Here is a 14,338-nt window from a genome sequence, read left to right on the forward strand (position 1 = left end):
ATCATACCCAATTTATAAGTGTAGTGGACGTGGCTTAAATATAGTCTAAAATAATTCAGGAGGTCAGTGTCTCATCTGAATTCCAAGCTCAGGCTTCATGTCTCCGACTCTGGTGCTCCCCAACTATATTCCTGCAAACTGATATGAAGTCCAAAGGATGGCAAAGCCAGTCCAAGGCATCCAAACTGGCTAATTTCAAGTTATTCATATTCTTGAAACAAGGAGGAATTTAATTATCGAAACTTTAGAGCCAGTGGCATTTCCAAGTTAAGGAAAAAAAAATTCTTCTAGCTATTTTCTTGTACTATTGTACTTGCCCTGTTACTTTTACACTATTTTCCTTTATTTTTAGGGGTTACTCTAGAGATTATAATAAGCATTTTTCCCTTATTTATAGACAAATGTAAATTTGTTCTTTTCCATTTCCTGAAAAAGCAGGGACCTTAAAATACTTAATTTCTTTTACTTGCTTCATTCCTTTATGCTATTTCATTGTCCAATTCTCATTTTATAAATGTTAAACCTCAATGGGAATAATAATTATTATTGTTATTGCTTTATTCAATTAATATTTATGTAGACTTACTCCCCCTCTCCTTGCATCTGATTTACTCGATATACTTTTTTTTTTTTCCAGCCCGAAGTATATTCTGTAGTATATCCTGTAGGGAAGATCTACTGTTAATGATGTACTTAAATTTTGCTTGTTTTCAGTTGTCTTTATTTTGCTTTGATCTTTTTCACTGGATATAGAATTTTAGATAGTTATTTTCTTCCAGTCTTTGAAGATAATTGTTCCATTTTCCAGTGGCCTCAATTACTCTGTTCAGTGGTCAGCTGTAATACTTGTTGCTGCACCTCTGGAGATAATCTGTGTCCCCCACCCCCTGCCACAGTTGCTTTTAGGTTTTTCTACTTTTCTTTGAATTTCTTGTCTATATGTATTTTGTGTCTGTGTGTTTATACTGATGGAGTTTGTAGTGCTCCTGGTATCTGGGGCTTGATGTCATTCATCAGTTTGGGAAAGTGCTTGGTCATTATTTCTTCAAATATTGTTTCCATCTCTTCTCCATCTCTTTCACTTCTAGCAATGCAGTTGTGTACACTTGGTCAGACTTTCTCAGGAGAGCTCACTGTGTCTTGCTTTCTTTCTACATTTTTTATTGTTTTATCTCTTTGTGCCTTAGACTAGATATTTTTTTGTCTTATCTTCCAGTTTATTAATTCTCTCTTGTGTTCTATCTAATCTTCTGTTTATCCATGTATTGTGTTTGGATTGCAGTGATTGCATTTTTCCACTCTAGAATTTCCATTGGATTCCCTTTTATGGCTTTTTGCCCTCTGCTGAAATTATTCATCTTGGCATCATATTTCTTCAACATATTGCTCCTCTGGAGAGGATCTGCGTTTGCTTCTGATAGACAGATTAGGAACAGACTTTTTAAATCAAATCAAGGATTGAGTAATTTGAAGCTGGGTTTTAGCCTTTTAAAGAGCTTCTTGGTTCTTTAAATAGATACTATTTTTAGAGCAATTTTGGGTTCATAGCAAAATGGAGAGGAAGGTGCAGAGATTTCCCATATGCCTCTCACTCCTAGTCAGATACATAGCTTCCCCCATCATCAGTGCCCCCACCAGAGTGCTAAGTTTGTTACAATTGATGACCCTATATTGATGTAGGATCACTCCCCAAAGCCATAGTCTACATTAGGGTTCACTTCTGATGTACATTTTATAGGTTTGGGCCAATGTGTAATAATATGTATCTCCCATTATAGTTTCATAAATGTAGTTTCATTGTCTTTGAGGGCTTCTTTTAGTTCTTGCTTTTTCTTACTCTTGAGGTAGAGTATTTCAAAACTCTCAAGGGAAAGCTCCTCCCTGGCAGGCCCTGAATTCTAATTTTAGTTGTTTCAACCCAGTAAGATAACTCTGTTCAGCTTTTTGGCCTCTCAGCCTCAGAGCTGCTCAGACACCCACTTAAAATCATCAGATCTCTATAGGAGGGAAACAGCACCAAATGTTAGGCTCACTCTCTGGACTTTCTTTCATCTCTGAAATCTTAGCCTTTCAAGTCTTGGTAGTTATCAGATATCTTCAAAACGACTATTATTTTTATAATTGATCAAACTGGCATAATTTTTCAGTTGAGCTTCACAGGATTGTTGGTCTGAAACAAGCAGAACTCCCTCCCACAGCACTTTCTGGTCAATCTTTAGGTTTCTCTCATTCTTCCCCCCCCCCCCCCCCCACTTTTCAGAGTCTCAGGCTGAATTTAAATGTAAATATGTATCTTCACACAGAATTGGGCAGTTATGGCCCCAGAATAGAATTTCTGAGGATTGGTATAATCAAGGGAATGTATCTGCTTCTTAAAATTGTAAGAGTATAACATGGTTCTAAAAAATGGTTCAGATAAAAAAAATTAAATTAAAAATGGTTCATACCTAGAAAAGTAAAGTGAACTTGGGAATAGATGACAGAGAATCATAAGCTCAGTACTGAAGTCTTGTTCTGGCCCCCAACTGCCAGGTGTTCTTCTATTCTCCACTTACAAACCATCCCCCTCCTCTGACAAAGGGAGTCAGAGCTGCCTTTTCACTGGATAATGGAGAAGGGAAATGTTCATTAGGAAATATAGCATGCTAGAATTTAGAAGGATGAAGATGGAGTAAAGGGAAGGTTAACCTTGCCTTGATTGGTGCTTCCCAGACAGAAATTAAAGACTATCAAATGAGCCATTTTAGTGCAAATAAATGGTACCACTTTTATAACAGTAACAAATGCTAAGGCAATAAAGCTTAGTCTACAGGGTCTATGAGAACATCAGTTTTGGCTGCTTTTTTCACAACTTATATTCAGTGTTAGCATAGTGTCTGACACATGATAGGTGCTCATCAAGTATTTTTTTGCAAGGAACAATGCTTTAAACTTAGAACTCTATAGTATTTCTTTCCCTTTAAACTTAGAACCCTATAGTATTTCTTTACCCTTTTAAAAGCTGGAACTAGGAACTCCCTACATTTTCTTTCTTTCTTCCTTTCTTTCTTTGGAGATTTTATTTATTTATTTGACACAGAGAGAGAGAGAGAGAGAGAGAGAGAGAGGGATCACAAGTAGGCAGAGAGGCAAGCAAAGAGAAAGGGGGAAGCAGGCTCCCCACTGAGTAGGGAGCCTGATGTAGGACTCAATCCCAGGACCCTGAGATCATGACCTCAGCCAAAGGCAGAGGATTAATTCACTGAGCCACCCAGACGCCCCTGTCTCTCTACATTTTCAGTTCAACTGTCTTACTTTACAAATGAGAAAACTGTGGTTCATATTTTCTGGGTCATTGCTGAAAGCAGTTTATAATAGTGAGTAACAAAACCTTTTAAAAAAAGCTCCTAGTGACTTAGGCTTTGTTACAAAGTTATGAATGTAAAAACAGGTACACAATACTATGGGTACATAATATATAGAAATACAAGTACACACACATGCAAATAATTTTACCTAAGAAGCTGGACGAAAGACACTTGGGAGTCACCAAAGGAAATTTTGAGTAAATCACCTAGGAACAGAACATGCTGTATTCTATAATGTGTCTTCTGGTGTTCAGGAAGGATGGCAAGAGCAGACTCTTCCTTATTTATTTATTTATTTATTTGCAATGGTTATGAGATTGTTGGTCAAAGAGATTTAGTGCAGGCAAACCCTCCATTTTCCTATTGGATGGTTGCCTTCTACTGTTTTGATAAAATTGTCTCTATCTCTACCTTTTAAGGAAGAATCATCTGTTATCAATGTTTGGCTACTGTCATTTAAAAGCATGAATACGTGGGCTTAAAAGAGAACACTATATTTAAGTCAAACGTCAAATCTAATTTTTGAAATGGAAACCCCTACTTCTGTCTGAGGTAATTACCAAAATGTGGATCTGAACAAAGTGATTTTATTTCAGCCAGCGCCCTTTAAGTTTGGAACAGGAAGTGGGTTAAGCCTGACTGTTTCTTTCTCTATATTAGATTCTCTAAGGAGAAAAAATAAAAGCCCTCATTTTTAATTTGTATCAAATGATACTTTGCTGACATATTATCTGCTGAAATCAATGCAGCACCCTGGCTAATTTGGAGTGGAGTTGTTTTGCAACAATTTAGAACATAGCTTGGGAATTAGCTATTCAGCAAACCTACATTAAAATTAATTTGATAAAGTATACATTAACATCCTTGACACTTTTTGAGCATAGATTTTAATAGATCAGTGTATGGGGGGCTCGGCCAGTAAAATAAAAGCCTCCTCTATGAGATGGATAGAGAAATGCACCATCTCGCCCTCCCACACTGCGGGACTAAACCCTTCAGCTATCAGCATAGTACATCAAATTTAAGAGTCTTTAAATATTAAATATCAGTGTGCACCATGGAATGTAATAAACCCACTTTTCAAATAATGTTTCATTCCCCGACATCAAAATGTGTGAGGAGTTTTCTTTTAAATATACTGTGGAAGTTAATTAAGTTCACTCAAGTTTATTGCACGGATTTACTAAGACTACATTGGGATATTTACAACCCACCCAGAATGCAACTCAGTGAAACTTTTGATATGTTGATAAGTGATAAGGATGTCATTTGAGGTTTATTTTTTAATAATAATTTAATTGTCATTGTAAAATGCCTCATAGTTAGGACAGATTAAATTGCCACCAAAACCATTACTAAAATTCATAACCTCTATAAATGTAAAGTGTTTGCTGCCGTGTCATAAATAACAGCACTTGTTCCAGGAAAATGAGGTGCCTGAAATAAATTAAGAAAACCAAAACATATAAATGCATTAGATTGCAACAATTTCTGGTTGCTGATGGAAATGCAGCTGAATGGGGAGGTGGATTCTTTTACTGAGCAAGGGTTACTTATGATCTCAATAAATCTTGGGTGCTGGAGGATTTCTACAGTGTTTTTTTCCCCTCCCCCCTGTACCTTGGTGGTACTTTTGCAAGGTGCTGCCTCTTCTGAGGAGGAGCAAGATAATCTGGGAACTTTTGAAGAAATTATGTCATGAGCAAGGTGACCTTATCCAAATCCCATGGTCTTATTGAGTTTCATGTTTCTCATCTGCATAATGGGATCATGTTTTCCAACTGTTTTGAATGCAGAAAGCCAAACTGGGTTTTCTCATGGGGTCCTTTCCTGTTCTAATGTCCACTAGACTCAGGTGAATAGTCAGCTTTCCTGGAAAGCATTTTCTTATTTCTCAAGTCAGATTGGCCCTTCTCTATCTGCTATTTGTCTAATGCCATTGATCATGTGGCTGTTATCACATGTTCAATGACTGGTTTTGCTCATCAGGGTAGGAGCCATTCAAGGTCAAGAGTCTGTGCTGTTCCTCTTTGCATTTCCTGTTCCCAGAAAATGACCAGACATATAGTAGATGCATAATAGATTTTAATAAGATAAATATATCAATATATCATTGGGTATATTTGAAAAATAATGTTTTTATATGCTTAAGGAGAATGCACAGGTTATACGAAAGAAACTTTCAGGTTTTTTTTATTTCACCTTTTGGTACTTGGCAATTGGGCATCTGCGGCAAGTCTGGTTTGGTGTGGAATGGGTTGCTTTTAGGAATAGCTGGGTAGAAGTTTGAAGAAAAGACTGGCTGTTTTATCCCTAGAACTAGCATCTGTCTTAAACATACTGAACTGATAAACAATGCAGCTGCTATGGAACTCACACAGAGAAATAAACATGGAAGCCGTATGTAATTCACGGTTTGCATTAATGAGAAAATTTTTTAAAAATTATAAAAGAAAGAGAACGGGTTTCTAATCACTGTAGGCATGGGTCAGTAGATGCATTGATATGGCTAAGAGACATAGCCTGAGCTGATTTTTGTTCTTGAAAGAACTCCAGGATTTTACACAGTGGAAAGGAGAACCAACATTGTATTGAGAGCTAAAATATTTGGATTTTGATCCTGACTCAGCAGCTTCCTCTCTCTCAGGTCTTAAGTAAATCCTGTCCTCTGTCTTGGCCTCAGTTTCTTCACATGAAAGATGAAGGGGGTTGTGATGATCCCTATGTCTCCCTCCATCCCATATAGGTATGCGTCATGTCTGGATGGCCAGATGGCTCCTGGAGTGAGGGTGATCTCCTGTCAGAGGTGCGGCCTGCTGCAATCCCAGTTCTGGGGACATGAACTATGAAGCCATCAAAGTTGGGAGGTGGGTATGACCCAGCATTTCCACTTCCTCATGGCTCAGCTCTCATTGGTCTTTTGAAGTCAGAGCCAACCTAGAGAATGCTTATAAACTTGCAAGACACTCAGGATAAAAGGGGACAGAGCAAGAATGAAGAGGTTTAACTTTCTGGCCCTTCTAGCCAATTACAACACATACCCTCCAAGTCAGGGTCCCCACTGCGTTTAACAACCCAGCAGGAAACAGCCTTGAAGAGAGTTCACAATTCCTCTCTCTGACATGAAATAAAACCAAAGATTGCTTCTTAGTGGGTTGAAAACCTAGGTAACAGTAACCAAGAAAAAATAATAAAGTTGTAAAAGTTCTTTTCTGTTTAATAGAATCTTGTGATAGTATTGTAAATTAATGTAAATGTCACTTTAAGAGAGAATACAGAATAAAATCCTAATAAAGTTGGATAGCACCGCAGGGGTGGTGAGTAAATTGAGAGAATATCTGATTAGATTTCAAAATGCTGCTTTTTAATTCATGGGACTACTCTCTTCTCCTCGTTTATTAGATATTCAGGTTCAGATTGAGTTTCTTGGGCCAAAAGGGGCTGTATCTCACATCTAACTTCATGTTAACGAGTTGATCACAGAATACTATTTAGCATTTGTGTAGATTCTGTTTTTGTAAGGGTTTCCAGTTATTAATCAATCCCTTTGAGAAAGCCGAGTGGAAGGTTTGGTCAAAAATGAACAAGGGAAAAAAAAAATGAACAAGGAAGGCCATCTGGGTGGCTCAGTCAGTTAGAGGTCCGCCTTGGGCTCAGGTCATGATCAGGGGCCTGGGATCAAGCCCCGAATCAAGATCCTGCTCAGGGGGGAGTCTACCTCTCCCTCTCCCTCTGCCCCTCCCCCCTACTTTTGCTCTCCATCTCTCTCTCTTTCAAATAAATAAATTAAAAAAAAAAAAAAAGAAGAAGAACAGTGAAGCCCAGGGACATTAAGTAAATTGAGATCCCACCAAAAATTGAAAGCTGATCATTTTCTGATATGTGTCTAGCTGTGCTGTTTCAGCTTCTGGAAGGTAGAGATTGACCCTCGATCATATACCTGATCAGGCATATATCTCCATGATGACGATGTAACAAATGCTGATTGAATTAGAGTGTCTGCCAACATTAGGTTTAGAAACACCATTAGTGGGAACTTTATTTATTTATTTATTTATTGGCTCCATGCCCAGTGAGCCCCATGTGGGGCCCAAACTCACAACCCTGAACAAGACAACTTGAGCTGAGATCAAGAGTTGGATGTTAAATAACAGACTGAGCCATATGGGTACCCCTTATTGGGAATTTCTAATGGCAGAGCAATTCATACAGACATCTTTTGTTTGGGATGTGGCTTATCCCACCCTTACTTATATCTCACTGGAGTCTCCAACCACCAGAAGCCTTGGGAAGGAGGCTTCTTTGTAATACTGGAAATCATGCCTGGCAACAGAAGAACATTGGAAGTCTAGTTCTGACCTATCCACACACTTGGGCAAGACCCTCCTTTGCTCTGATCCTCATTTCCCTTATCTGGAGGAGTGGATTAGATATGATCCAAAGTGTTCCTTCCAACTCTAGTTCCATGAGATACTTCATGAGAAGAAGCCTCCATGGCTAAGTATGTTTGGATTAAGACATGAACCATTCCTACCTCTAAGAGACGCACAGTGCATCCCAGTATACTAAAGACTATGAAAAGGTCTGAAATAAGGAATTCTGTTGAACTTCAAGCCATCACTACCAAAACTATTATGATGTAATAGAAAAGCCCATGGACTTCCTTTAGGTGTTTTGTGAATATTGGGCAAAAATTGGATAAGACGATCTCAAAGTGCTCTTCCGACTCTATGATTTATTATTTGTTATTGACCACTTCTCCTTGACAGGTGAGAAAATCAGACACTCAGAAAGGATAACCAAATCAAAATGCCACACAAATGGGTAGTTAAGCTTCTATTTTAGAATTTATTGAGTTCTTTTCTTTGACAGGTTTTGTCTTACCAATAGTGGGGAATCCAATGGTATGTCTGGTCCATGTGGCCACATTTACACTTAAAACTCCATTACAATATGTAAGAGGCCCAAGGTTTCCACCAAGAGCCTTCTTTGAGAAAGGCCATCCTGGAAATAGGGTAGGATTAGGGCAATAATGGCAACTGGGTTTGGGATAGGAGGTAGTCCTTGTGTATCCAAAGCAGGTTTTTCTGACTCCCCTTGGTCAAATTAGGTGGACTTTTGTGCACATCCTTCCATCGTGATTCTTTTGCATTTTCTTAATAAATTATGTGTTTTAAATGTATATATTCTTCAAACATCTCTCAAAGGAACATACAAATGGCTAACAAACACATGAGAAAATGGTCAACATCACTAGGCATCAGGGAAATACAAATCAAAACCACAATGAGATACTACCTCACACCAGTCAGATGGCTAAAATCAAAAGCACAAGAAACAACAGTGTTGGCAAGGATGTGGAGAAAAAAGGATCCTCTTGTACTATTGGTGGGAATGTAAACTGGAACAGCCACTGTGGAAAACAGTCTAGAGATCCCTCAAAAAGTTAAAAATAGAGCTACCCTATGACTCACTATGCAATTGCACTATGAGGTTTTTATCCAAAGAATTCAAACATAGTGATTTGAAGGGGCACCTCCACCCCAATGTTTATAGCAACAGTGTCTGCAGTAGCCAAAATATAGAAGGACCCCAGATGTTCATCAAGAGATGAATGAATAAAGAAGAGGTTATATATATAGCCTCACACACACACACACACACACACACACACACACACACACAATGGAATATTACTCAGCCATCAGAAGAATGAAATCTTGACATTTGCAATGACGTGAATGGAGCTAGAAAGTACTATTTGAAGTAAGTCAGTCAAAGAAAGATAAATACCATATGATTTCACTCATATATGGAGTTGAAGAAATAAAACAGATGAACATAAGAGAAGGGAAAGAAAAATAAAATAAGATGAAAATAGAGAGGGAGGCAAACCATTAGAGACTCTTAACTCTAGGAAACAAACTGAGAGTTGCTGGAGGTGGGGTAGAGTGATGGGGTACCTGGGTGATGGTCATTAAGGAAGGCACTTGTTGTGATGAGTACTGGGTAGTATATGCAACTGATAAATCACTAAATTCTACCCCTGAAACTAATAATTAACTATATGGTAACTAAATTGAATTTAAATTTTAAAATGTCTATGTTCTTTAGAAATCCCTTTAGAATTCAGTGTTTCTAGCACAGTGTCTGGCACATAGTTGGTGCTCAGCATCATTTTGAAATTGGATGAGTGAGTGAGTAAATAGAGGAATGGACGAATGAATGTATGAATGAAATACTTTGATTGAAACTCTAAACATCTTAAAGCCATGTCTTCACAGTCCCTACTGCATGGGACAGGATTGAAACAACTTGGCTGATGAATCTGAGCCTAAGCTGGCTTCTTTCATCTCAGTTGTCCACTTCTGCATCCTCCAGTCTTCTGTTATTTTCTGTTTTGTTTTTCAATTTACCCCAGGGTCATATTTTACCTTGGAGATAATTTTCATTGGTACAGCACATCCATCCTAAGGACAGACAAGGTCTTTCTTGGCCCTGTCTTCTCTTCTCTAAGGAAGGATTTGTTTGTGTTTTTAAGTAATTGAAGACACCCCAAAATATTTCTGGCGGTGTGACATCGTGTCAGGAAATACTACTAGGTACGGGAGAAATGGCAATCAGTGAAGTAAACAGAGGAAAGCTGAAGGTGCTAGAATTCAAACTCAGTCTTGGAGGTCAGGGAAGAATTTATGGAAGAGAGCTTCAATGGGATCCAAAGGATAAATAGGAGTTAGCAAGAAAAAAAAAAAAAAGGTAAGTGCAAGTGTTGCAGACAGCAGGAGGAACAGGTGAGAAAGTCTGCATGGGAGAACAAACAAGCTACCTTTGGGGAATGGGAAGGTGTTCTGTTTGGCCGGAGTAGAGGTAGTAAGAGAGCTGGGGATGAGGTGGCTGGAACGATAAGCCTGAGCAGATACCAGAGTGAAATGCATGCCATGCCTGGGTATGTCTGTGGGCAATAAGGACCCTGGAGAATTCCAAGCAGGTAGGTGATGAGAACAGATTGACGCTTTAGAGGCTTGGCTGAATCAGCTGTCTGGCTGCAGATGTGAGAATAGGTGGAGGCAAGACAATACTCAGCGAGCCTAATTAGGAGCTTGCTACAGTCATTGAAGAAATGATTGTGTCATTTCTGGGGAGGGGCGGTGACATTGGGAATAAAAAACCGTTTGGCTTTGCAATTTTTTTTAGGAAGTTGAATCAATTTGATGATTAATTAAATGTGAGAGATGAACGAGAGAGATGAATTAAATATGAGTCCCAGTTCTGTGGCCTGACAACCGGGTGGGAATTGATAGATACCACTCATTGATAATGGGAAAACAAGACATGGAGGAGGTGTTGACTGTTGGGGGTTTCATGAGCCAGGATCTAAGCCATTTATTTTCTTCCTCTTCAAATCCATTGTCAGGGACTATGACTAGTTTTTTGTTTACTGAATTTACCAGTTGGTATACATAGCACAATATATAAAAAGGAATTTAGATTCTATAGTTTCAAAAGAGTCCATTTAAACAACTGTGTATTTATCTACAAATAGGTTGTCGGGCCTGCCCAATTCAAGCAAAGAATTAGCAATATTTTGAAACAAATAATGGTTCATCATGTTTTATAAGTGAGGCCACTTGCACCTTTGGGCAGTAGAATAAATAAAATAAAATAATAACAATACTTTGGAAAGTACTTATGAGCCCTTTGGATTTTGTGAAGAGTTGGAAAAACAGTGGAATCACTTCTGCTTCAGTATGTTACCTCATAACTAAAGAATTGGTTTCAGAGAGGGACTAGGTTATTTGAAATGTATTTATATAACAGTGACCAGAAGATTAAAGATCTTTAGAGTAGGTGATACAAGACTCTATTTCAGGAATCAGGAATATTTTCTTCTGGAAAAGAGAGGGTAGCAATAAGTGTTCATAAATATACCCTTGGCTCTTGTAGGCATATGAGATAGGAATAGATGGGCTCTTGCCTCATCACACATTCAATAATTGTGTGACCTTGACAGGTCCTTCAGTGACCTTGAGGCCAGTTTCTTCATCTATAAAATGGAGATATTATTTATTTCCCCTGAAAAGCCCAACTGGATAATAAAGAGAATGTGACCACTTGTCAACTCCTATAATTTTCTACTTCTACCTCCCTAATGTAATTCATATCACCCATCTTCTTTCTGACCTCATTGCAAGCATCCTTATGACATGTCATATCTATGGTTCAATCCTACATTAACTGAACTCTTGGACTCTTGTCTTAGTTCTCTCCAACCACCAACTATGCTGTTCACAGAATGATCTTTCTAAATTCCAAATATAATCATGTTTTCCACCCTCCAAAAGCTTTCCATTAGCTGTATAATAAAGTTCAAGCTCCTTAGTATGTGCTTCAAGTCCCTAAATTATCTGGCCCCTCGACTCAACACTCAAACCACCAAATTGAGTTTCTGCCATATTAAATCATTTGTGATTTAATTGACTAGTGTGTTTCAGACCACTAAACTTTTGCCCAAGTTTCTCCCTTTCCTTGGCATCTCCTTAACCCCTCTTCATTCCACACCCATACTAACATCAAAATATACTGTGATAGAGGAAGTATCAGAATTCACCATAGCCCCTTCATTTAGAGATCCAGCGCAGGACTCCATGATGGTGGAAGATGGTGGAATCATTTGATGCAAGAAGCTTGGGTATGTGATGATTACATGGAGCCCCGACTAGCTAGGGCTTACTTGAAGAGGAGTGAGCAGTAAACCTTTATTATCTTAAGCCAAAGATATTGGAAGGAAATTTGTATAGCTTTTAGCTTGCCTTAAGTAATAATACCTAGTTGTCTTTCAAGTCCCCTTTCAAGGTCACTGTTTGGGTATAAATCCCTGATCTAACACTTTCCTCTTCTTTATTTTTTTTTTAAGATTTTATTTATTTATTTGACAGACAGAGATCACAAGTAGGCAGAGAGGCAGACAGAGAGAGAGAGGAAGGGAAGCAGGCTCCCCGCCAAGCAGAGAGCCTGATGTGGGGCTCGATACCAGGACCCTAAGACTATGACCTGAGCCGAAGGCAGAGGCTTAACCCACTGAGCCACCCAGGTGCCCCATACTTTCCTCTTCTGAAGCAAGTCACTGAGCCCCTCTACATCTGGCTTTGCCATTTGCCCATCAGGAAATACAATATCTTCTAGTTTATGATGCTGACTGGTGATTAAGATAGCCCATGCAAAATATCTGGACCAGAGTGAATACAGAATAAATGTTGGCTTTTGTTATTATCTCCAGAATCATTCCAACCCTGAGATTCTGTAATTCTGAATCTCAGGGTTGGAATGATTCTGGATTTTCAAAAACTCAGAGCCAACAATACTGAGATGTGGTCTCAAACATTTTCCCCTATGGTTCTGATAGAGCAGTTTTTAAAATACAGGTTATAAGAAATTCATGGAATGCTAGTGAATTCAGAAATCACCTGGAATACCTTTTATAAAATTAGTCTAATGAAAAGACAATTTCGGTTGGATGACCATCTTGGAGGAGAGAAGCTGTTCTGGCAGTTATGAAGAGGAGTCAGACACTGAAGATGACAAACATCATGAGACCAAGTTTTATTGTTATCCTTAGTCTGCTCAAAACTTTGTCACTAAAATAACACAGACCACTAACCATCTGTTCCCAAAAATCCATGACTCATGTGTTTCATGCTTTGCAAATCCAGTGTTTAAAAAATCATCAAGTATGCACAGTTGTTTCTACCTACTAATTGTAACCAGCACTTCTCTTAATTGTGTAGTGTTTCAACAATTTTTGGGTGTTTTGCTACCTGCCCAACCAAAGTTGTAATTAACTTAGTTTCCATGGTGTCATGGAAAGGGCATAGTCATTTGTATAACACATTTGCTTGGAATCCTTGACCTATCCCTTAACATCTATTCGAAACTAAACCATTTACTTTGACTCATTGAGCCTCAGTGTCACTACATACAAGACGGGGGTAAGGATATCTATGTTGCTGTATTTTTGTAATAATTGGAAATGATTCATATGAAATAAGTGTCACATGATAGGTGCTCACTAAGCAATGATAGTATGATATATATTCATAGATATTGATAGATACATTTTTCTCTTCTCCCATTTAGAGTCTATAGGTAGCTAAATATTAAGCTCTAGACAATCATGTGAAGTTGTATTCACAGTATCTTCCAAAATATTTCAGAGCAACATTCTGTGTATTGAGTGCTTTAGTGTGAATACTGGTATATATTCTCCTTTACATATCTCTATTTATTTATTCCCCAAGAAAAACAGATTGAGTTGGGTTACATGTGAGCTAGGAATTAGAGTTATCTAGAAGTAGTAGAGACTCCAACTGTAGTGGTTTAGATCAGATTAGATTCAGTTTTTTTACTTTTACATGTAAAAGAAGTCTAGGATAGATGATTTTCATGCCTGGGATAATGGCTCCAAGATGTTATCAAGAATATGGGCTTCCATCCATCCACTTTACCATCCTAAGGTGTTAATTTCTTCTTCAGTCAATTACGTGGTTATATATGGTGTCTAGGTCTTCCACCTTTACATTCATAATATGATCTGTAAAAACTCAAAAGATGAAAAGCCTGAAAGAGCAGCCTCCAAGGTGAGCCAGCTCACTTCAAGCAACCTTTCTGGAACCTCCACATAAACACTCACTTATATTCATTGGCCAGAACTTGCTCATATGACTACAACTAGCTGCAGAGGAGTCTAAAAATTGTAGACTTTTATTTCTGGGTGTTTTGTTCCAAACTAAAAAGTTGGGCTTCTATTACTAAAAGGAAATAGGAGGGGCACTGGTGTGGCTCAGTTGGTTGAGCGTCCGGCTCTTGATCTCGGCTTGGGTCTTGATCTTGGGATTGTAAGTTCAGGTCCATGGTGAAGAACCTACTTTAAAAATTAAAAAGAAAAATAAGTGAAACCATATGATAATTGACTCTCTCTGCTTGACTTATTTCAC

Source organism: Mustela nigripes, chromosome 9 (assembly GCF_022355385.1).
Source record: "Mustela nigripes isolate SB6536 chromosome 9, MUSNIG.SB6536, whole genome shotgun sequence".
Lineage (NCBI taxonomy): Eukaryota > Metazoa > Chordata > Mammalia > Carnivora > Mustelidae > Mustela > Mustela nigripes.